This window comes from Amblyomma mixtum, chromosome 3, assembly GCF_055824585.1.
Source record: "Amblyomma mixtum isolate Tamu chromosome 3, ASM5582458v1, whole genome shotgun sequence".
NCBI lineage: Eukaryota > Metazoa > Arthropoda > Arachnida > Ixodida > Ixodidae > Amblyomma > Amblyomma mixtum.
The window spans coordinates 424,281,069-424,306,396 of record NC_143014.1 but is presented as its reverse complement, the minus strand read 5'-3'; the positions used below and the strand labels follow the sequence as shown (position 1 = coordinate 424,306,396).

Below are 25,328 nucleotides of genomic sequence, written 5' to 3'. Positions count from 1 at the left end.
ACCTTCACTACGGCGTCTCTCATAGCCTGAGTCGCTTTGGGACGTTAAACTCCATAAACCAACCAACCATAACTGGCTTGTCTTTTGAATTTTTGATTTAATTGCAGTATTGCTTTGCATTGAAGCCATACAATAATGATTAATTTCTTCCTTGTGTACAGTGCTTCAGCCAGGAAATAAATTGATTGGTTGCAGCTCATTTCTCATGTTTTCATTCCTTGTTTGTGTGCTTAAACTACTCAAACTGATATGCTTTCAATTCTAAGCCAACTTTCTCAATAATAACTCACCTTGTAAGCAATGCATATAAGCAGAAGTAATTCACAAGGCACTTTTCACTTGGCCGTAAGTGTCACAAAGAGACTCAAAATCGGCAACTTCGTATTGTTTAGCACCAAGGAAAACCTTTTTTTCGTTGTAATAAATCTTGCTACTGTGTAAATATTTGTGTATGTTAGTGCTGTTGAAATGAGGTCCTCGACGTGAGCATGGGCGGCCGCAATTTCATGGCACTTTGTGCACTGCCAACTTCATGCTTCTGCTAACAAGGTTTGTTGAAGTGCTGTTTAAAGAGCTGGGAGTATGTCTTGTTGGGACCAGCTTAATAAGAACCACTGAAACTTGCAGAAGCACAATGAGTCCTTCAACTGGGGCCATTTGATCTTGCAGTTTAATGATCATTTTAATGTTGGATATTTGTAATTCAGCTCTTGCTGTCTTATTAATATGGGTTGTAGACACCTTTGACCATGCCCCAAAATCTCAACTTTACAATCCAGAGGTATGGACACGTTATTCAAATTGTGCTTGTAGGTACTACATGTTTCAAGAAAAATTTTTACCATTTTTGGCATTTGCAGAGTAGCAAAGATGAGTATTAAATTTGAATCAAAATATTTATTTTACCACACATTCTAAAATTGTCTGCAGTTCTTGTTAAAATTTGGGAGTGATATTAGGATGGCATGATGTTTTTAACATTTCAAGTGCCCTTTCTTTGACGCCAAATTTGTCACGACAATATTGATATTTCTTTTGCTTTACTATAACTTTTTCTTTTTTTTTACCATTCAGTTTCAACACTACAGACAGTCTTGTTTTCTGTTTTACAACTTCTATTTCTTTCCTCTGGTGCACTGATGTTCAGCTTTCACGAGCAATACAATGAGCCCTATATTTCATCACGTAATGACCACATGTTTAAAGTCTGTGTTCTCACATGTCATATATTCATTTTTTCCACACACCAGTAATGACTGGAACCACTTTTTTGCCTTTGCCACTGCGATCACCAATAACATCGCCTTCAAAAAAGGTGCAACTGATTTGTTTTGTTAATAATCTGTTCTGTTCACCCATTTCTCTAAATAATGCCCTTGAGCCTTGAGAGTGAATAAGTAAGGTGATGGAACAGAATATTTTAGTGCATAATTTCTTCAAATTCAAATTGAATTTTCTTTTCAAGCAAAGAGGGAGCAGCCACAAAAAGCTACTGCTGTCAGTGGCTTGACAACGTGGCCCAACAGGTGATGACAAATGCAGTGTATATACCGAAACACTGAATGAAAAGATTGGGCAAGCCGCCCTGGTGGCTTAGTAGTTGTGGTGCTCAGCTACTGACCCGAAAGATGCGGGCCTGATCCCGATCTTCTTGGCCTCATTTCAATGAAGGTGCAATGCTAGAGGCCTTTTGTACTCTGCGATGTCAGTGCACGTTAAGGAACCTCAGGTGGTCAAAATTTCCAGAGACCTTCACTATGGCATCCCTCAGTCTGAGTCGCTTTGGGAAGTACGATAAACCTCATAAAACCAAACCATAGACAAGCATGGGCTCATTCTACTTGGTCATAAACTGGACACACATACTCATTACAGCATATTGAACAGCAAAACAAAAGCAAGTGGTCAACTGTCCTATGTACGGTACAAAAAAGAAGTAGGTGAATGAGCAACATTATTTAGAGACGTGGGGTGAAGCAACAAATCATCCATTTAATTTACACAAAGGGAAGAAAGTTGATATATGGCACCCACCAAGCTAAAGAATAGACAGGCACTCCAACATAATCACCAGTAAACAAAATATATTAAGAGGCAAACGACGTTTCAGGCAAGTTTGTTTGAGACTTCAGATGTAACTGCAGCGCAAACACCCACATCCAAATTAAGGAACACAAGCATGCGTGGATGCTGCAGCAGCCGCATGTGTGTCTGACAGAGAAAGAGAAACAGATTATGATGCAATATGAAGCGCCGCGGATATCTTGTGCCAGGGTCACCAAAGCCATCTGGTCCATATCAGCTTGTCCGATGCTATGGGTAATGCTGTAATTGAAACGCAATGGGGCTCAGCATAAGTTAAGTACAGCGCAGTGAGCTATGGAAAGAGAAATGATAGGCATAACAACAAGAGATCTGAAGCGGGCGGAGTGGGTGAGGGAACAAACGTGGGTTAATGACATCCTAGTCGAAATCAAGAGGCAAAAGTGGGCTTGGGCAGGGCATGTAATATGGAGGCAAGATAACCGCTGCTCCTTAAGGGTAACGGAGTGGATTCCAAGAGAAAGCAAACCTATAGCAGGGGGCGGCAGAAAGTTAGATTAAGAAGTTTGTGGGGATGCGGTGGCCACAATTGGCAAAGGACAGGGTTAGTTGGAGAGACATGGAGAGGCCTGTGCCCTGCAGGGGGTGCAGTCAGGCTGATGATGATGATGGGGCAGAAAAAGAGGGAATGTTGCAGATTGGCATAGGGATCATAGCAAATGGGGCATGCAGTGGAAGCTCTGAGATGGTCGACAAAAAAATAGCCAGGGGTGAGGGGTGTATTTTAAGAGGATGCACTGAAGAAAATGAAGTTGGGGGTTGGTGAGAGGTTTGTCAGGTACAGGAAGGCTGCAAAAGAGATCCTCTCATGTTGTCATAAGAAGATTATTTTGTGCCTTCATGCAAACGTGAGTGCTTGTGCTGCAGTTTGAAGTATTTTAGAAGCATTTCTTAGACATAGAGTTGTTTTAATGCATACAAAGCATTATCATCATTGTTACTGTTATTATTAATTAAACAAAAAAGCCTGCAAAAATGTCGCAGATTAACTCCCTTCACGGAAGAGATAAGGTCTCGCAATGCAGTGATGGTTTGTTGAATAATACATCATAAAAAGCTGATAATTTCAGTCAATATTTCAGGCTTGCAACAAGAATGGCAGTAACTCTACATGACACCACTTGCGCACTAAAAAAAACTTTCACCTGCTTTAACATACATTCTGAGGCTCTTGAAGGGGGATCTGGCCAGATTAGTGCACTTTTAGGTGAAATATGCCCACCTCATTGCTACCATGGTATCATCATGCTCTTGCAAACATTCTGTTCTTTTTGACTGAATGGTTTCAGGAAAATTCTGTCATATGATTTGATACGCTTTGATATAGGCCACTATTAAAGGGAAGGCAAAAAATGCATTGGAAACTGCTGACCAATTTAACTGTTATTGACTCCATCCCAAATACTAGAAAAATTCCCATTTGAATGCATGACAAAAATTTTTAACATTCTCTGTTTTTTTTAATCATCAGGAAGGCGACCTTACAGGAAGGGGCATTGCATTAATTCTTGACAAATTTGCAGCTGAGCTGTATTCGTCATTTGACAAGTTGTTTAACTGTGCTTTCTTTCTCAGTGTTCAGCAAATCTTTGATGTGATGAAACATAGGATTTTACCAAGCAAACTGTACCTACTTGGCTTTTGAGTTCCCTTTTTCGCTATCCTTGAGAAGTTTTTGTATGGTTGTTCGTTATTAAATTAAATAACCAAACTGAACCTGGTGGTAAACTGCCAATATATAGAGGCTGGTAAACTGCTGGATTCTATGTTATCTTCCATACTCTTCAAAAAATTTAATCACTAATGGCTTCAGCTCAATAACTTCAGGTGCTTGGTCTTCCAGTGCATGGATAACACAGTTTTGCTCACAGATCAAGTACACTTTGAGACAGCAATGCATTAGTTGCAGGAAAACATAAATTATATGCTTAAATCATTTTCTGACAATGGAATTTCTGTTAACACACAAAAAAATTGATCTCTTTCAGGAATATTTCAAAGGCTAACAGACAGAGTGGTATTTTACTTAATCGTGGTTCTCTCTCCTGCAGCTGTAATTCAATAGAATATGTGAACTAAATCAAATATCCCAGCATATTCTCTTATACTATAGTGGTAGCTTATTATGGTATTTTTGTGCACATTACGGAAGATTCTGTGGTTGCTCTTTAATGTGAAATCCTTGGCTCTAGTATCCATGAGAAAAAAAACAATATAAAAACTCAGATATGATACTGTTAGGTAAGGTATTACAATATTTGTTTCAACTCCTTCATGTTCGCCATGTGGGCAATATAGCTTGAAGAATGTTTCAAATGTGTTTTGAATAGCTGTCTTATGTCACCAAGTGTTTGCATTTTCCTGTGTCTAGGTCTTTCCATTGTTTTTTTTACAAACAGACATTACTCATCGCCATTTTTAGATATGAAACTCTTCAACAAAATCCACTTCCCATCGAAAGTTGTCGAACCACAAAATTTAGCTAGGTACAGTAAGGAAGCACTCTGGCATATATGTGCCTGACAACTTTGGTGGATCACACAAAGAGCTCTTTACTGTACCATCTGTGCACAGCCTAAAGGGGTAGCTGAAACTGCTGTATTATTCTTCAGTGTTTTGCTGCATTACCATGCGCAGTCTACTGGCAGTGAAAAAGATGTGTGTGTGTGTGTGCAAGTTAAATGAAAGTGCCTTTCCAAGATGGCATCTTGGGAAAGAATATACTAAATAAGGCGAGGCTGAAAATGTTTAATCACAGCACAATAGAATCTATGTCATGAAAAGCAATTCTACTTGATAGCACACTTCTTGCAAAATCACATTCTCATTATTGATACACTAGGATCGGTATGACTGTAACGTTTCAAAAAGAAAAAAAATTAATCTGTATTTGTTGTGCCTGTAATAATTGTTTCTTGTAGCTTTTGCTTGTTTTGATTCGTTTGGTTCCGGTAGGAGTAGTTGCACAGTTTGCCCTTATGTATCTACAATTGTCAGGCTGTTTGTATCCTTTAATTTAGTATTGTGTGAATGGAAGAAAAACAGCAAAGAGGTCTGTTACACTGTCAGGCATTCATTCATGCCTTTTCAAAAATGTATAGACAGAACGAGTGCAGTACATTTTATTTGTTCTGCTCAGTAAATGGCCTGATTTGAAACTTTGCAAGCATTGTTCTGAACATATTGATTTATGATTAATTCATACTGCAATCTGGGCCTTTAAATTCTTCTACAGGGGCTGTTGGCTCTTACTGTACTGTCTGCATCATTTTTTCAGTGAGCACAGGTTCATCTGATGGTATATTCTTCCATGCTTCACCTTTAATGGGGTAAAATGTGTGCTTTCCACAATTTTCTTGCCTCAGCAGCTTTGATAACAACTAAAGTCAAGAGCTTTCAACCTGACATCTTAATAATAAGCAAACTAATAAGCAAATTATTTCTACTTCTATTTAATAAGAAAAGTTCAGCTTTGTGATGCCCAAGTAACCATATGACCCATGTCCCACATTGCAGTTGTAATCCCTACTGTATCTCTCTGCTTGATGAAAATGCCATCATACCTTTCAATGAAAATTAAGTGGGTCTTGTACTACTATTGCACTTACTTGAAGGAGCTTTGCACCTTTTTTCTACAGTCATGAAGGCAGTAGCTGATAAGCTATAGTCCAGGTGAAATATAATTTGCTTTCACTGGGCAGTTGCCATCTGGATTTGCATACGTGCAAGAGAAACATCCTAAACTGAGAATTTCACATAGTTGCAGCTCATGTGAACTAATATTGCCCAGTCTCAACCAGAAATCTGTTGGCCACAGTTTCAAAGTAAGAATAATAGCTGTTTGCTAATATATGATGCCACACCTTCTCTTGCAAAGCAGCTTCACTGTTCGAGCTGGAACCAAGTGAAACTGTGTAATCAAAACTGAGGTGTGCCTGAAACATCATTGCAAATATTTCCAGTTAATGACATAATAAAAGCTAAATCTTTGTCCTGGGCCAATAGCAGGTCAACTTCACAAGCATGGCAGATTTCGAATGGTCACCAGCTTTGGAAACCACCGGGTTGTGTGTGATCTCAGCAGGGGTCAGTAGGGATTTGTCAGACTAAACTGTCTACATTTTCAGTTGATACCAGTCAAAAGCCTGCAGGTATTGCAGCTGTGTTAAAGCTTATGCTGTAATCTTTCTGTGCAAGATATGTCCTTGCTGGGATTATTTCTTTTATAAGGAACAGCTGTTAAAGGGATCTGCTTTTACACTGGCTGAGCTTGAAGAACAGTAGTAGGGAATAAAGTGTATACTTTAGTGACCGCAGTGGGAACTGCTCTAGGAAAGAGCTGGCTATGCACTCATAGGCGTGGCTGTGAGTGCTCCTGGCCCGTGCAGTTTCGGCCATTTGGGCACCCCAAACTCGATGCGCTGCAGCCGCGATGAGAATCACAATTTGAAAAATCTAAGAACTGATGCGGATATTACGGTCAGCTATAATCAACATCTCAATAAATAAGGTGCATTACTGTAACTGGTAAGAAGTTAAATATTATATATTAATTCACAAGCCTGCGCGTTAAATGAACATCTTAGCTGTATTTAATGTATTTAAAAAATTGCCGCATCTTCAGTGAAACACTCCGTAGGCCATCAATTTTGGACTAATTATAGCTTGTAGAGTACTTTCTCGAAGATAAATTAGGATTGGGATATATACTTTGCAATTGAAAACTCTCGCATTCACCTGCTGAATTAATTTTATTTTATTTTTTGTGTTTGCAATACACGCTTTACTTATTTTCTTCTTCAGTGACTACTACACATTTCACATTGCAGTAAAAACCAGTTCAGCTGCAAATGTCGGTGCACATGCTACGACACATTTCACTAGTGATTACTTCTCTGTTGTAAGCGATCAACCTGTGCCAGCTCGCCCCGTTACCCATGCTTCTGGCCGAAAACCTCAACTGCAGTCATGGAGTCAGCATTTTTGAATATGCATGACATCTGTGGTCATGTTGTCCGGGTGGTGGTGTACATGATTTCTGTGCATCTGGGAGAGACAATATGAAGTTAAATTTTTGGGCTACATTAATGTGTGTACGACCTAAAGTGAGAGTTGAGAGTGCACTCAAGTGTCCACATATAGTTGTTAAATGCACCAGAGCGTCGAATGCAACAAAATACATTGCTGCAGAGTTTTTCATAGGACCGCAAAAAAAAAGTAACAGCCAGGAAACGTAGCACATGAATGTTTAGTGTGAAAAGAAATTGTGCACCATTGCCTGCAGTTTTTTTATTATTATGACATGTGCGCCATATCCTTCTCTGGAATTAGCAAGGCTGTGTAGTTTTCACGATCATTCTGCATAAGCAAAGAAGACCAGACAACACGAGTGATGAGTGTGCTATTTTTTCCATGATGCTATGCCAACTATAGCTCAAAAGTCGATTCCGCTTCTGAGCATCTGTCTGTGGAACGGTTTTAGCAGCAAAGAGGGAGCGTGCCTAGAGCATGCGAAGCTGCGGTACGCGTGCTCCTCTTCGCTGTTATCGCGGTGGCCGCATTAATCCCATAGAATCATCGCCTATTGGAATCTCGAATTTGTGTATCTTAGGATGCAGGTGACAAGAATAAAGCGGTTGGCAGAAACAAAACCGTCGGAGCCAACGCGCGCAACCGCATCTCGTACAGTGCTGCTTGTGCCGTCTGCAGTGGCATAGTTTCGTTTTCGCGTTTTAGGGTCGTTCACGCTGGCATCACAGCGGCGATGTAACTGGGCCAACAGCCTCACCAAATATCACCTATTCTGTAAGCGTGCTCGCTTTGGTGGGGGGGGGGCTTCCCGCCAGAAGTCGCCTAAAATAGCGGTGGACAAGCGCCGATAGAGTGCATAGTTTCGCTTTTTCTACCCGGCACTGACATTGCACATGCATTGAACGAATGCCGGAATGGTGTAAACTATCACTGCGAGGCGACTTCCCTGGCATACGATGCGGAAATGATGCAACAGTTACATTATGTAACAGATACAGGCGATCGAGTTTTAAGTACGTATACGTGGGCTTTGATCTATGGCAGCTGGACTGGCTCATGAAAACGTAGTACTGGTAGAACGCAGCAACCGCAAACGTAACAGTGGGGTTCTACTCGAGGTTTGTTGTGCAGGAAAAAAAAATTAATCCTTCCACTTTTCATTGTGATGACTATAGAAGCACCATCTGCTGAACGACATATAACGCGTACTTCCATCTCGTATCGATATCACCGTTTTGCTGTACCGCATGCAAGCACCGCGATCAGTGCTTGTAAAACCTGTTGTGCACATCCCTTCCTCAAACACATGCACTCACGGTGAACTCTCATTGTTTCGTGCTCGCTTTTTTAGCTCAAACTTTTGGTCAAATTCTATTCGAACTGAGGGTGCCAAGAGTAAACACGTATGTGCAGCCCAGTGGTTTTGTAGCCGCATGCTCTCTTTGAACAGTCTTCTATTCATGTTTGTTGCAAGTAAACTTTTGAGATTTGCGCCAAGACTTTTGAAGATGAAGGCAAGGATCATCACGTTTAGAGCCAAATTGTGTGAACTGAGGGCCCCAAGAGTGGACACGTGTGCGGCCTGGTGGTTTTGTAGCCGCGTGCTCTCTCTGAGAAGTCTTATATTCACGTTTGTTGCAAGTAAACTGATGAGATTTGCGCCAAGACTTCTGAAGATGAAGGCAAGGACCATCACGTTTAAAGCCAAATTGTGCGCGCGCCATGAAAAGGATATATATCGTTGCAAGGCAAAGCGCCAATGGTTGGGCATATCTCAACATCTCAATACTTCAAACTGTTAAGGGACTGAAAATTTGTTCAAATCATGCCGATTTGAAATAAGGGTAAGAGGACCGAAAATAGTTCTTGACACAGAGTTCGGAAAAAACAGAGCCCGACCAGAGGGTTTAATGCATTCACTGGCCTTGTCATTCTTATGCGACTGCTCATCAGCACTGGCATCATTAGCGGCACCTGATAGATGTCACTCGATCGGCCTCGCATGTTCTAAAATAAACTGGCCCCACGTCGTGACAGGAACGCAGGGAAAAAAAAGAACTGCAGTGAAGCAGCCACAAAGACCACAACCTACACCAAGCAACGCGCGCATAGTGCGTGTAATGGCCTTTCATAGACTATCGGTCCGGGGGCTGTCGAAAGCACGATGGCCGTGTGCAGCACGCTGCATTGCCATGCTTCATCATCGGTCAGGACAGGTAAGCTGTACGGCTGTTGAATAAGCGTGTACTACCGGCAGTTTTGTCGCACTGAAATACGATATTTTGACGGGACCGAAGTACCTTTTTGCACATGATGTATAAAACGGAGTATAGTTTTTATGCAGTTCTACGAGGTACACCTTAAAGAGGTTTCACTGTACATATGAGTAGTAAGGTTGCTGAATTTGATGTGTCTCACTGTGAAATCTGAACCGACTGATACACCTCCTGCAGTGAGGCCCATGACCCAAGTGTAAAAGTGAAGTTCTGATCTACTGCTATGCGATGCATTCAGAACAGGTGGTGGCCTTGATGGCCTCACAGATAACTTTGACAACAATGGCAACACAGACATCAAAGTTTGCTCTCCACCATTGGTGCCATGTTTGCTGCTGCTCTACTGTCATTTTTCACAGTGGCCCACTCACAACTCACCTCAATTCTGACCGCGGTGCCAAACCAGCGAACAACCTATAAGTGGTACTGTGCGGATGGATCTTATGGCCATGCCACTGCTCTAATTGTGTCACACCACTTTCTCTCAGTCCCATGGCGACATTCCTAGCAAAGGTGAGGGAAGAAGGAAGTTGGAGCATCACGAAAGCCAAATGTACAACAAGGACACAGTGCAGTGGCCTCGCTCAAAGCTCTTGCCCAGAGATCAAACAGCACAGGTATTTCTGGCTGAGCTTACAACTTTTGTCACACCCAAGTTGACAGCTCACCAGCCACACGCCGGAACAATCACACATGCCAACAATGCAAGATCTGGCGATATGATGTTAAGCCATTTTAACCAACCCGAAATTCTTACCACTCAGTCCAGTAGATAAACTCGGTTCTCTCTGGAGATACACCCAGCCATTACTTTTCATAGCTATGGTAAATTATCATTTTGACCTCTGAGATTCCCTCATCAAGAGGCATGAGGGCAATTAACTGTTGGGTTCTTGGGACCAAGAGCAATAACTACAATTTCTGGGTAAACACTCCCTGAAGGGGCCACAGAAAATCCTCCACCAAAGCTGCAAATTATACTGTTTGAGCAGGAACTCCTTTTTGTTGTTTATTTATCAGTTTATCTGTACCTCAATGGCCCAAAGGCAGCATTAAGGGGTGGGCTGACATGTAACCTCCTGCCACAGAATTTTTCACAAAAGGCAAACTGAAGAGGTAAACTGCCCATCCACATCCTTGAGGCTTTTTTCCCTCTCATAATTCCTACTGCACTGGAAGCCCTACGTTGGTGCTTGAACCTGAATGCCACACACCCATAGGTGTTCCACACACATGTTTTATCAGCATAGCATCATGTAAGGTCATGACAATGCCACATTTGAGGACAAGAGGTGCAAATACACAAAACAGTAGGAACGAAACGAAAACACTAATGCTGTGTGGGTCATCCCTGTGGTCCATCTTTTGGCTGCCTCAAAAAGTGAAACTACAACAAATATCTACTTTTAACTTGTGGGAAAAAAAGAGACAAACATAGAAGGAACAACACAAACAACGCCTCGTCCTTGTCTTTCCATGTGTTCTTCAAATATGGGAACTACTCCCTCGTTCAGCTACCTGTCCTACCTAAATTCGTCTATGACTTCTCGCCTCTCGCCACTGCTTGTCTCTAGGGCCACAAGCATTCCCAGTTTCACAGCAGGAAGCCCACTTTCAAAATTATAATTTTCTAGATCCGCGACAGCCTAGTTGCTTTGTTCACTATGCAGGAAGGTTCTGTTCACTTGGGGTCTGCAGGTGAAAGCCATCTTAATAGTGAATGTTTCCAAGTTTTCTTTTTGTTTCTTCTTTCCATGTGACGGCTAGGGTGAAAAACTACCGCCCACCCGATGCAAGGCAAATAGCCACGTAATCATCATTACCACAATTACCTGTCGCAAACTGCAACAGTGCCTTGCGAGCTTTATGCACCTCACAAGCTTCCAAAATATCAAAAGGCATCAAGCACCTCATCCACTATGTTCACCTCCTTCAGGTGTCTCTGCAGCATCACCTGTTAAAAGGCTTTAAGCTTAGAGGCCTTGCTTGCTTTTCCAGTTGCCTCATGCGCTCCATGCTAGTTAGCTACCTGGGTCTAAGAACCTTCCCCATGTAAAGCCGATGCATCAGTGCAGGTGGCACAGCAGTCGCTTTAAAATTCACAGAAGGTGGAGAACTCACCCTGTGGTGCCTTAAAGCCTTTGCTGCTTCCGCATTTTATCGTCTCATTTGTTCAGCCTCTGCGCCAGCAAGCGAGCGCCGGACTCGAAGCAGGAATCGGGATGGTCCGTGCATATGAGTAAACTGCATTTCGGTTTTTCAAGTGGTGTTTTCTGAAATGAAAATAAATTTACAAGAAGAACATGTTTACGCGCTCCAGGCACCAAAGCGTTATCGCTTATCTCACCGCAATTAGTGCACCTGTTCCGGAAAGCGGCTTGTATGGATTCACAGCAACGTAACTGTAAAATGTACCATTAAGTCAGTATTCGACACACTTTCCTAGCAGCGGGGTCAGAAAAAGTCAGACCGTGTACAAAGCTCATCGCATAAACGGTTAGCTCAACTGCACTGTTGTCAAAAGTTTCCCGCCTTTTTTCGGGTGCACGCTAAAGCCGGTAATCATGCGTGTTTTACATGACCAAGAGTTACGTTGGTCCAGGCTGACAAAAGGTACAAAAATATACTGAGCGCATATTCTTTTCTGTCGAACTGCACTGAGCTTTAGAGAAGAACTCATGACAAAACAGATGACTCTCACCTTTAGGGCCTTTGTGTCCACTGCCGTGCAAGCGGGCTCAGTGCTAGTCCTGGGTGGTCTGCAAATATTTTGGTGCTAGGAAGTTGACAACAGAATGCCGAATGTCAGAAAATGGGCAATCACTCAATACTTGCATACCAAAAAACAAAGAACAGAGAAATTGCTCACGGGCAACACGAGCGCGCGCAGCACCCACAGACCGGCCATACAGCTACTCTCAGCTACTGCAAGCAATGCTCGGCTCGGCTCAAACATGAATCAAACAACAAAAAAAAAACGGCCGGACGTGACGTCATTTTTTAAACCGGATGCGACGTCACGGGTGGAAATAACGGTTGCGTTATTTCTACCGGGTCGCAGGAGATACTTCCGTACTCATACGCACAACACAGCCGCTAGAAAATGCAATAAAAAAAAAGCCAGAACTTAACCCACAATACTACATTAGTTTTGTTTCGTTACCAACTCCCCCATGGTCGCTGAAATGCATTGAAGCTATGCGCACTGAAATGCAGAGCACGTTGTGCGTAAATTTTATTGGAATTGGCGTGCAATTTTGATTCATTGCATCTCCAATTATTTTATGGCTGGCATCTGAATGTAAAATCTAGTAGGCTTGTTTCTGTTTACATATGCACCTAATGTACAGGTGCACCAAAAGTAAAACGGAGCACGCGAGCGGTGGGCGAGCTGCGAAAAACTGCATGCCAGCGCGCTGTATCAACAGATGCCATGGAGGAAGGAAAAAATCAGGAGAAGCCCTTTCCACACAACACCCTGGGAGAAAAGTGTGGAGGAAATCGCATGGTTTTTCCACGATCGTGAGGGGCAGCTTAGCAACGGTGTCGTAGTTGCTGCTTGCAAACCGGGCGGTAGCAGACGGCCGCAGTGTAGCATCTGTGGTGCGGCGTAGGCGTACTTTTCTCAACTGCTCAAGTTTGTTTTTGATCGTGCTCACAAGCTGACGTTGGTGCCATTCACTCATATCTCAGGTGGAATTCGCTGCAAAGCTCTCGTTGCGTGCATGGATTTCAACGTGCTCGGCGACCACGATCGGACGGGCATTTTGTCTACTGCGTCACTGCTCGGAGCTGTCGGTAGACCACCGCTGCTCACTGACGAGCACTCGCACTGTTCGTTCACCAGTGATTCAATATGGCGTGCGCTAGAGAGGTCGTTGGCGAATTGTGCGGACGTTTCGCGTCCTATGCTTGCAGTGTGCCTGTAGTGTGCCTGTGCCATTTGTGCTCCCGTTTCCATTGGCAGCGAAACCTTGTTGATACTTTTGCGTGTTCTTGCAACGCTCCAGTGATTGTCATTGGTGTTAGTGTAACTGTCATTTTTGTTTTTCGCGATTGCGTTTGTGTGAGCGGCGGGGGCCATGACGTTGGCGGAGGGCGATATTTTGAAGAAAGCAGCTGCGCTCACTTTCCTCTTAGTATACAGAAACTTTGTTACACGCCCCGTTTCAAGACTAACGTTTGAAGCATCTAGCGAGCTCTACCTTCTGGGACGTGCCGGGCTCAGGTGTATTCGTACATATCATGGCCAAGTCTGTGTTTCTGGTCGCGCGCTGTGTTTGAACCGGTTTCCTGTAGCAGGTTTGCAATTGCTTTTCTATCTGATGTCATGGTCAAGAAGTGCGAAAAAGGCGAAGCTCTAACTGAATTTGGAGGCCTTTTCTCATGTGTTTATTGTGCCTATGTCCTGTGATAGTGTTATTTGGGGTAAAAAGTACTTAGTGAAATGAGGATCCACATGTGCGCTGAATTTCATTGATGCCTGTGGTTATGTTGAAGAAAAATGATTTGATGCATTTATTACGTACAATAGATCGACTTTCATTTTATGTATAGTCGATCACAAGTAAAGCGTGCTACTATGCAGTGACATTACAAGCTAGTATTTCACTAAGTAGCGAAAAGCGGTGCGTACAGCTGCAGCTCTGCGCATTAAACGTGAAACACAGTATTGAAATGATGCACAACACCATGAAACTTATACTGCAGCCATTGGGTACTCCTAAACTTCTAGAAGTCTGAAAAGCTACGGTAATATATATTATGCACAATACTAGATCTGTAGATATGTGAAATATGCTATGTTGCCATGCTACAAAGGGTGGGTTGATGGAGGGGGGTAGTCACATTTTAAACGTATTTCTTGGACTTTTTTCATTGAGATAAAAGGTGTTCAGAATGGTTATCATGTGTAAAATTTCAGGTAAATCCTCCCCTGCCGTCTACTATATGCACTTTGGCCCTCTCCGTTTCTGTCACCTGTGTGAGTGGCTCTTGGAGTTGTGAATCAAAAGTCATTGCTGGCATGTCTACCATTACAACACGTTATGATATTACATTTTCCATTTAGGGTCAAGAACTCAAACTTTTTAGTATATTTGCCCATCCTCACTTCTGTATAAGAAAGCATTCCTTGCATCACCAGCTGCACGAAAACTTGCTATGAAATTAAGTATGGTATTTAAGACCAACAGCAAAGTACTGCAGAATTTTTCTTACCCTCACTGCTGCAGCAGAAGGCACTGTTGACACAGCCAGCTTCCCAAACATATGCAGTGGAAGCAGATTGCAACACTCAGCAACAAGAGCTGCATTAAAAGGCAGATTGAACACCAAGGTGGGGTGTGACCATGCATGGCAGCATTGTTCACGATTCAGCCGAAAGCAGACAAGTGCACACTCATTCAGCATAAAGCTGATAGGTTTGTGCTATCCACCAGAGAGCGTGATTAAAGTGTGGCCAGTGTGTGGGACACTTTTATGCGAGCATAGCATGTAAACGACCCAATTTCAATACCTTGCTCAGGGATCTCATGCATGAACCTCTAAACTCATTCTAGCTAAGAAGGATTTTTTTTTTTACAACCTCATGAGCACATTTGACAGTTGTCCACTCAAAAATCATTATGCTCTCAAAGAGAAAGTGTTGCAGAGTGCCATTCAGATATAAGCCTTGTGTCAGCAAGCTGGACATGAAAGGCTTAGAGGGTAGCCATATACTAAAACATTTCAGGAAGCTTAAGTTTAAAGGCAGTACTTTGCACTGCATTAAGGTTTGATAGTTTGTTCGGAAGCTTGATGAAATACACTGTGAGATCCAAGATGCACAGCATAAAAAAAAGTAATTTAAGTGCTTTCAGGCGATCGGTATATGAAATCTTTTAATTTTAGAACGTTCCACAAAAGCTTATTTGCCTTGTTTGACACATCATATGGACTGACTTTTGCTTAGACACGTAGGTGTAGTGGAGGCATACGAGTATTTAAATATCTTGTTGCTAGGTTTTGTGTATACATACAGTGACTTTGTTTCCAGCGACACTTTTTTGTCCTTTGTCAAGTTGTTCAGTAAGGCATGTTGCCGGGCTAGTTGGTTTAGCATCTCGAAATATGGAATAAAACCACCTTGGCGCAAATAACTTCACAATTTCCTCGTCTTTTTTGTCCTTGTGAAATTATTTGTGCCAAGGTGGTTTTATTCAAAATTTCAAGTTGCCAAGTTGTATCTTCGCATTTCTAATACTCCATTTTATCTTCGCACTTAATTGTATTGCATATTTTGCGGAATTCCTCGTTTGTTCATGTGCTCGCTGTTGTGACTAAAATTTTGGTGCAATTACTTGCAATACTTGACCGGTGACAGCTGCTGCTGTGCAGTACACTGGAATGAAGGACAGCGTCATTGAGATTTTTCCCTGGCCGTTGCATATGTACAAAAATGTAATGGTTCTTGAACGACAAAAATTCATTAAAATATTTGTCCTCTACTTGCTCATTTCATGGCCTTTACGTTTTTCATATCAGTGGCATGCACTGCTATGCTAGTTTTGGACTGATGTAGTTGTAGACTGTGTGATATTTTGTTTACTTAGTAAATACGCAAAAACATGGAAGCATTGGTATCAGTTAACATGATTTTTAAGACATACAAATATATATTCTTTTATTTTTAAAAGTACACATTTCTCTTGTCTAGACACTGAGTAGCTTTATATAATGCACAATGGCATTCTCAATGGCAATGCAGTTATTATTCTTGCGTTTGATCCCTCCACAAATTCTATGAGGAGGCCACGGTGCAACATGAGCCCCCCCCCCCGTCCGAACAAAATTTCTGGCTACGCCACTGCCAGAGAGGCTCATAATCTCCGCCGTCAGAAAACAACGTAGCCACAAGTGACAACGGGTTCTGCATGTCAGGATGGGCCACTGCAGTAATTGAAAGCGAAGCTCACTTCCCGCGCTTGCAAGAGTTGAGATAAGCATTTTTCCCGGTTGCTATTAATTGTGACCACGGCCGAGCAGTTGGAGATGGCGCGGAGAAGACGCAGTATGAAGCAGTAACTGAAAGTAGCCGCCTGTCTCACACGGGTATTTCCGCTTTATTACCTTTTCCACTGACGAACGTCGGTATAGGTCACTCTAAATCGCCAAGCAGCCAAGCGCCACCCGCGCCGGGGCCTGTTCCCATGCGATAGCACGCTCCTTCGTTGGCTTTGAAACGCGCGCGCAATCGGCGCGGCAGCGAAATGTAAACATGTTTGTAAACATCCGGACAAGCTGCCGCTGAGCTTGTTTCCGGCTTCACAAAATGTCACGTGACGGCCTCTCCTCTAAATTTTTCTTCCTCCAAGGCAGATGCGCAGCAGAGAGCGAAAGGGCGTCGGCGCATCCGGCTGATCCATATCGATGATCTGATGCTCGCCGTATCGTCGGGTCAAGCGCAGCCACGCCGCTACCGTCACTGCTCGCCAGGGGCGCTTCCAATGCTTCAAGCAAGGGTTTATTGTTTGCCCACATCGTGCAGGAAAGCTGGCCTTCGGCGGCATGCGCTTTCTGCTTCGTCAGGAATGCCACCATTCTCAGTCTTGTGAGCGGTGTGATTTACGCTTCACTTGGCGGCGAGTTTGCTGCGCTATGGAGTTTAAAAGCTAGTGCATTGGTTTGGCAAGTGAGGTCAAAATTTTGCTTGGCTAAAGGGAATGCATGAAAAAAAAAAAGCATGCATGTATTAGCTGCGTTGTCTTGTGATATAAATAGACGCTCAGAATATAACCTATCTAGGATGACTCTAGCAGAGACAACGTTTTTTGCTATGAAAATTTGTTTAACTTTGTTTTCTCCAGTTTAAGAAAGGTAATTTGTGCTGAAGTAAGTGGTCTGCAGTTACCTTGTTTCGTGTGCCGTTGGTGATCTCTTGAGTGTCATAACGACAACGGAGCCATGCTTTTCTTTTTTCATGCGTTCCTTTTAGGCAAGCGAAATTTTGACCGCCCTTGTGAAACCGATGCAGAAACGTTTATGCTCCATAGTGCAACAAACTCGTCGCCAAGTGAAGCACGAACCACGGCGTTCACGCTGATTGAAAATGGTGACATTCCCGACGAAGCACTGAAAGCACCCCTGGTGAGCAGTGATGGTAGCGGCACAGCTTCGCTCGACCAGACGATGAGGCAAGCATCAGATCATCGAGATGGGTGAGCCAGATGTGCCGACGCACTCTTGCTCTTTTCTCGGCATCTTCTGGTAGAGCACACTGGCATGCAGTTTCTCCCTATTCGGCCACCGCTCGCGTGCTACGTTTTACATTTGGGGCACCTGTACGGGCTTTTCTTTTCGCTTTTAAATGCACAATGGTCTGCCATTCAGCAGGTATGTAAACTTGTGCAACTTTCGATCCTTTTCAGGGTCTTCAACCAAAACTGAACGACAACAGGCTCGGGCGCCATCCAATGGCCCCATTACGCTTGGATCCATTCATTCTTGGGGTCCTTACCAATGAATCGCCCCTCCCTCGTTCAAGAAGCCCGTTTCACTGGGGGAGCCACTGTAGAGCAGGTATGTAGATCAAATTTAAGATTGGCAAGGCACTTGCCAAAAACGTGGTGCTCTATCGTTTTCTCATGTTTTCATTTAGATCACCATGAACTTTGAAAAGTGGCCTGTATTGGAGTAGCTATGATATTGTGGTCATGAAATATGTGGAACGCTGCAATGCTAAATAAAAAGGTCAAGGCGATGCCACATACAAAATGGAAACAGCTTGACATTCTAGTCTCTTTCAGCACTGCTGCACGTTGCGTAGCTCACAGCATGTGCGAGGTTGCATTTGAACCATAGTGAGGTTTATCTCTAGTTCCATCATCTCAGCGTCATATATTTGTTAGTGCTGTCATCCTGTTTTTTAGCGCTGCAAAGAATCGCCTAATTCAAAGCATCGGCTACCTTACGTTTCAAGTGTGGTCATGATGTCATCAGAATCTGCCATAGATGGCCCCTTAACGAATTTGCTCAGGCAGTAAGTAAAGAAATCATGTCCTTGGAAGAAGCATTGCCAATGTATTGGAAAAGCCTGATTAAAGGTTAACTTCTCTCCTCTAGATCGGAAAAGAATGTAAGTGTTCCAGAAACAAAATACGTCTAATATCACTGCTTCAGTACACAGCTAGTAACTGGAGATATCCTTGTTTGACACGCACAAAAATGATGGCACACTTCTCACCTATCTGTGAACCAAAGACATTAGCAGGCAAACATCATAAATTGTTGTTTCTCTGTTCTATGTGGTGCAGATCACTCTTGACATTGCAATGGGCACTGACACCAGCAGTGCTGATGATGGGAGCCCCGTACTTGCACCTTCTGAAGAATTCATTCAACGTGGACGACAGTCTAGTCGATGAAAGTGCTGCAGCCGAGTCCGCGGCTATTGAGGACGGAGGAGCTGAGGGGCAGGGAGGCATCTGCCAGTAGCAAAACCCCTAAACGGATGCGGGCAACTGCGTCGTCAGACTTCAGACAGGCTTTGCTCACGGAGCAGAGGATGTTCCATGAGAGCTTCGAAGTGTGTCATGCCAGAGAGGTTGAAGTGAGGCAGCAGCTCTTCACCCTGCAAGAAAAAATGGTGAATGCAATTACAAAGTTTTTTGAATCACTATAAGAATTTTTTTAAGGGCACTGGTTCAGCCACATGCTTTCCATGCATATTGATTCATAATGACAACCTATTTTATTGGCAACTGTACCACACAGCTCATTACGGTTCGTTTTAATGTAGTTGCCATTATCTCGGGAAATTTTCATGGCTTTTCCAATTTTTTCAGCGGTGTATGTTTGTGTTTTGCCAGTTTTTACTTTACCTACCAGTGTTCTGTGTGTGTTAGTTTTCAGACTCGTCGGTTTTCTCGATATCTTACCCCTGCTTTCATCTCGGCAAGTCACGCCATACACTTTTTATTTGTTTTCTTCAAGGCTGTGCAGTACGACATTATTTATGGTGGCTCCAGTTTTATTGATTTTGTTTTTCATTCTTGCTGTTGTACATTTGTTGTACTTGTTTCAGTGCCTGCGCGATGCTGTGCAGCAATTTGTGATATTCAAGGCAGTGTTAACCACATGCAATATACATACCTCGGCATGATGAGAGGTGGCTCAACCACACTCTTGGTCACTTGTACTCACATCCACCCACTCACACTCGTACTCATGTCACTCACACTCACAACCATTCACACTTGCACTGATGTCCACTCGCACTCACTCACATTCATGACCACTCACAGTGACAACCACTCACTCACACTCATATCCACTCACACTCATAACCAATCACCCATACTCGTGCTCACAACCAGTCACACATAACCACTCAGATTCACAACCACTCACTCGCATTTCCACTCACTTGCACTCACTACCACTCGCAGTGGCAACCACTCACTCACACGCACAACCATTCACTCACACCCATGTTCATTCACTCACATTCACGCTTACTCACTGTTTTCTTGTTTGTTGACAAGAGGAGGATGAAAGGTTTACTGCCTTGACTGTGCTTGTGGCTCCTCTGGCATAGTCTTGGTCGCACAGATGTGGTGGCGAGTCGCCCGGGGCTCTGCCCGGCTCTTTGGCCACTTTTCACAGTTTCAATGACCGAAGGAAGTGGTCACTCATCACGCATTACTTCCATGTCCTGAACCAATGTTACGCACATGTGCTTCCGGGCTTGCTGTGGAGACGATGAGTGTCTGTTTAGCGTCAGCTGAAATGCTTAGAAACGTTTTTGAATGATTTCCATAGGTGTGTGCAGGGTTCTTCATGAAGGGGAGCCAAGTTTCAGTGCAGCGTCCTCTTATCCCCAACCTCCTCTCCCCCTAGGCGCCTGCGGTCAAAACGGAGTGCAAAGATGAGGAATGATTTTAAAATATTTATTTCAGTGTGATGGAATTTCAATGTGTACGAAATATTATTAAGCAGTAGTTTATACTTTCATGTGCAAGATCGGCAGAGGAAGGCAGTCCCATGCTGCTGAGGCATGAATGCACCAACGCGCTTCCAAATGAATTTACATTTTCTCTAAACCACAGAAATTATGACACATCTGTCTTGTTAACTGCAAAAAAGAACCTGAAAAGGTTGCCTCAAAGTGACCCAGCTAGTAAACATTTTTTGGAATACAATATCATGGGTCTTCGGCTGCCTGTATCGCCAGAAAATCTGAATGACCGCAACACTGCACGATAAAAAATGACGTGCCAGATCCGACAAAGTAAAGGTATAGGCAGACCTGGCACCCCCTTTGATGATTAGAGAGGGTGGTCACAACCTCTCCCCCTGTGTGCATGCCTATGACGGCATCTAAGTAACTATAATAAATTGGCCTTTTCCTTAATTTTTTTCCTTTTTCTTTTTATAATAAACCACTACCACAATGGTCGTCGACGGTGTCCAGTACCTATGTTGGGTTTGCCTTGACAATGACGTGTCCTCTCATCTGCATGAATACATTGGAGGCAAGTGGTGACTGAATACCTTTAGCGGCATTGGAAATAGAGAGTATCTTCGAAAAGATCAAGTGAGTTCCTCACGAAATGGGTAACGACTGGAATGGGCCTCAAGTACAGTTTTGCCCTGCAGAAGAAGGATCAAAAGGGGAGTGGCCATTATTAGTCCCTGTAGGACAGACTCTTGGGCTTTCTTTGGGGCATAATTAAGAGCAGGGCTGGCTTTGTCTAGCCAGAGCAGGTATGCATGAGCAATCTGTGGATATGCGTGCGTGCAGTGCATTGTCTGCGCGGCACACAAACCCCATCTGAAGGAGGCCTCAGAAACCAGTGCAGTGCTCTTGCTTGAGGCCGGTCCGTGCAGAGACCACATTCGCATCTGCATGGGCATGGAGGGCGCTAACAATGCACCTAATTTAGAGACTGGATAAGGTATAAGGTGACTCTAACCTAATTATTCTCCCATAGTTCACTTCATTGTTTGTGGAGGAAACGCTCATGGAAGAATGTGTATGCAGCTAACTTGTGAGTCGGTTTATAGTGTATGCCCTGAAACAGTGGAACTTTACTGGAAAAAAGACCTATCCTGAAGTTCTTAGAGGAAATCGTAGTGTCCGGTTCAAAGGATTCCTCAAGGTGTACAGATATCAGTGTGAGTAGAACTACTGAAATTGGAGTGTCCAGATAGAAGTTTGTCCCCTTACAGTTTTGCAAACACAAAGATAAAACAAAATCGTATTTCACAAGCCCATTTCACTTGCCCAGTGCCAAAGATTGGGCACCACAAATTGGAACCACGCCTGGCACACATGCAGTGGAAGCTTGTATGCAGTTCTTGACTTCCCAGGACAGCCCGCAGCAGCCGAAGTTGCCAGCGGTGTAGTTCCATGTTTATGGCACTGACGGGAGCCTTTTCATGACCCTACAGAAAAACCGTTTTGTTTTCAACTCTAGTGAGAGCATTGGGGAGCTTAGTCATCAACTCTTTCCTGTTCAAGCGCAGTCCAGTGTCCAACATGTCGGCACCATTCAGACATGTTTATGAAAAACTCTTCCTCCCCGCTCTCAGTCTCCTGTTCTCTTGTCATATTTTTGGCTATGATGTCCGTCCGACAACTTTTCTTCGCTGCTTTATCAGTACCGGCAGTTTGAACAGCAGCACTCTCTTGCTCAATACTTTTAGGTAAAACGAAAACTGTGTTGCCCCTACCTTGATTCTTATTGGCTTTGATTCGCTCGTACTCCTTTTCTTTTGCAGTTTTTTTTCTAGAATGAAAATGTGACAATACTCAGAAATGTATTTTAGGTCCCTTTCCCGAGTATATAAGAAATTCATTTGAACTGTACGGCCAACCAATCAAAAAGTGTGCGCCCATTTTTGCTGCCACCTCATTCCACTGCCGAAAATAGCCGCACCATTTCTTCATCATCGCCACGAAACAATGATTTCTGGAGCAGATTAAAACATTAAATACTACCACTTTGGCTGTCTCCTTGGTGTGAAGGCGTCACCATGCCTGATGCTATTATGCATACAAAAAATAAAAACCACATGCTTAATTTGTGACACAGTGCTCCTTCAAGTACATGACAGAAACGAGAACCTCTGGTGTTACCGAAAAGCACACTTGGTTTTCGCATCATTTCCAGGCTTGAGCCTAGCTTGGGTGGTTGAGTAGCCAGGCCAAGTAGATCAGGTTCTTTGCATGGTTCCGGCCCTAGTAAAAAAATTTACGGCCAGAGCAGAGCTCTACAATGCACATGGCTTGGCACCGAAAAACCTAAGCGTGCACTGCAGTGCTCGAGATCCCACCTTGTGCTAGTTACTGCCAAGAAGCTGACAATAATTTCGGCAGCAAGCATTGGAACACTGTGTATATGAGCTCGAGCCGCGTAGGAGGCGTGTCAAGAGACGTCTGCCTTTCTAGCAATGGCAGTGTGAAATGCGATCAACGGATCTGACACAACTTGTAATGGCTCACTGCACCCGTGAAGGGCCTGCGCCCGTGCCTAGCGGTGAACTAGTAAGGTGAACTGGAATAAAAGATTGCCATTCCCTCTCCAGTGTAATCCTTAGGTTCTAAATAGACGCCGGCATGATGCCTCATGCTGCCTTGAGTGTCCTCAGCAGTGAATATATACTTCCCTCAACTGTCAACAACATGAAAATAGCTAAACACATGTGACAAGCTTCAGTATCACATGAAGTTTGCTGCCACTCATGTCCACTCACAACCACTCACCCCAACTCATGTCGACTCATCACTCATCCTTCATCTTTGGCCTTTACTTGCAGGATTCCAGACGCAACGATCATACCCTTAAAACACTCAAGGCATCCACGCAATCCGTGTTGCAACTTCTATGCTGCGTATCCTCCCTGCACAAAGGTTTAGACGAAGCAGACAACATGAAAGTAGTGCATGCTTTTACACTTAGCCGAATTTTATACGCCACCCCATATCTTAAGCTGAACCGCATGGAAACAGAGCGAGTGAACGCCATGATTCATCTAGCAACCAAGGCAGCCTTAAACCTATCCCGCAGCACTAGCACAGCCAAGCTCCTTGAACTAGGCATGCATAACACCTTTCAGGAACCAGTAGACGCGCACCTTCAGACACAGTACCTAAGACTTGCCGCGAGCACAACTGGCAGGCATATCCTTGCTTCTCTTCGCATCAACATTCCCGCTAATCAGACATCCCTTATAGCCATTCCTCAACACATTCACACCCCTCTCATTGTGAAACCCCTTCCCCGGAACGTTCATTCCCAGTACCACATTCCTCGCCGCATGGCTCGCGCTAAGGCCCTTCACAAGTATTACGGACAAGCCCAGGACGCCATTTGTATATACGCCGCGTGCACAGTGCATGAAGCTGTAGCAGTTGGTTACAATCCAGCTCTAGCACAGCTCCTCACACACCGCCTTCCCTCGGGCTGTACGCCTGAGGAGGCAGAGGAAACTGCCATCGCCCTAGCCCTTGTACATTCCAATGCAAACTACATCTTTAGCAACTCCAAAACGGCTCTGTTCAACTTCACGAGAGGCAGGATTCACGCCCCTGCTTGGGAGTTGTTGAACACCCCCTCCAAACATTTACCACACAGGGTAGAGCTCCAGTGTGTGCCGGCTCACTCAGGGAATCCAGGAAACGAGGCTGCCGATAAATTGGCCCAAGGTTTGATTTGCCGGGCTCAGGACGTCCTCGGTCCAGGCATCTCGAGAGAACGGGCACATACCTTTGCAGAGCTGACGCAAATGCCCCGCTTGGACCGTCAAACTTACCCTCCTCCACATCCCTCCCTTACCCATTCCCAACAGATCCTCTGGAGATGCCTCCAGACCCGCTCTCTCTCATCCCCTCAGCTGCTATCTCTCTACTGTTGCACCTCCCCTGCATGCACCCTGTGCAGCGACCCTCATGCCACACACTCCCACATCCTTTTCAGCTGCCCTGCTAATCCTCCCCCGCAGGGACAGCCCACGTTATCAAGTTGGGAGGACTGGGAGGTCGTGCTCTCGTCTCTGGACCCGCCATCGCAGCTTGCTGCGGTGTTTCGGGGTGCCGACATCATGAACTGTTGCATATCCATAGCGTGCCCGCAGAACGCCGAACCAAGGAAGCAGCCGCACAGCCAGTAGAACCAGAAAAATGAACGTTTATTCAAAAGTGTAGGAGGTATTTATAAGCAGCCGAGTGGCCGGAAGATAGGAAGGAGCACGTGTACATAGCGATAGCTCGAAGCTATGAAGGATCGCCAGATAAGGCGATAAGAGGTGCGCGCACTTCGGAAACGCACGTGAAGATTCCATATGAACAAACACCACATGAACGTTCCGACATAGAGTGGGACCGTGCGGTGGTCCAGGGACCCAAGGGGGTTCAACACACTTGCCTGAATAAAGTTTTTCTCTCTCTCTCTCATCACTCATGTCCTATCACCACTCATCTCTGTCACACTCACATCCACTCACTAACACTCATTTCCAATTTCATCCACTCACTCGCACTCATCTCTACTCACACTCGCATCCACCCTCACACTCATGACCACCCACACTCACTCATCTCTACTCACTCTCACATCCACTCATTGACACTCATGACCACCCACACTTGCATCCACTCACTTGCACTAACACAACCATTCACTCACACTCACAGACATGAGTGTGACATGATATGAGTGCACTCATGAGTGAGTGTGCCGACCTCTGTAATATGACATCATCTGATGTGACTCCAGATTTTGTCTCTTTTTTTTCTTGCTCAATTTTTGCATTTGCTTTGGCACCAGCGCAGTGATTTGTGATACTCAAGGCTGTGGTAACTATGTGTTATGCGGCATTATTTAATATGACTCCTTCCGATTTTATCTATCGTTTTGTTTTTCTTTCTTGCTTTGT

At 44.1% G+C, this 25,328-nt stretch overlaps 1 pseudogene across 1 annotated transcript in view; it reads left to right on the top strand.

The window, feature by feature from the left end:
• LOC149357924 (uncharacterized) overlaps window positions 1-25,328 on the top strand; it is a 77,750-nt pseudogene that overhangs the window by 10,067 nt on the left and 42,355 nt on the right. Inside the window, exons 3-4 of the transcript XR_016291904.1 lie at window positions 17,819-17,969; window positions 18,704-19,035. The product of XR_016291904.1 is annotated as an uncharacterized LOC149357924 (transcript). The remainder of the gene's footprint in view (window positions 1-17,818; window positions 17,970-18,703; window positions 19,036-25,328) is intronic.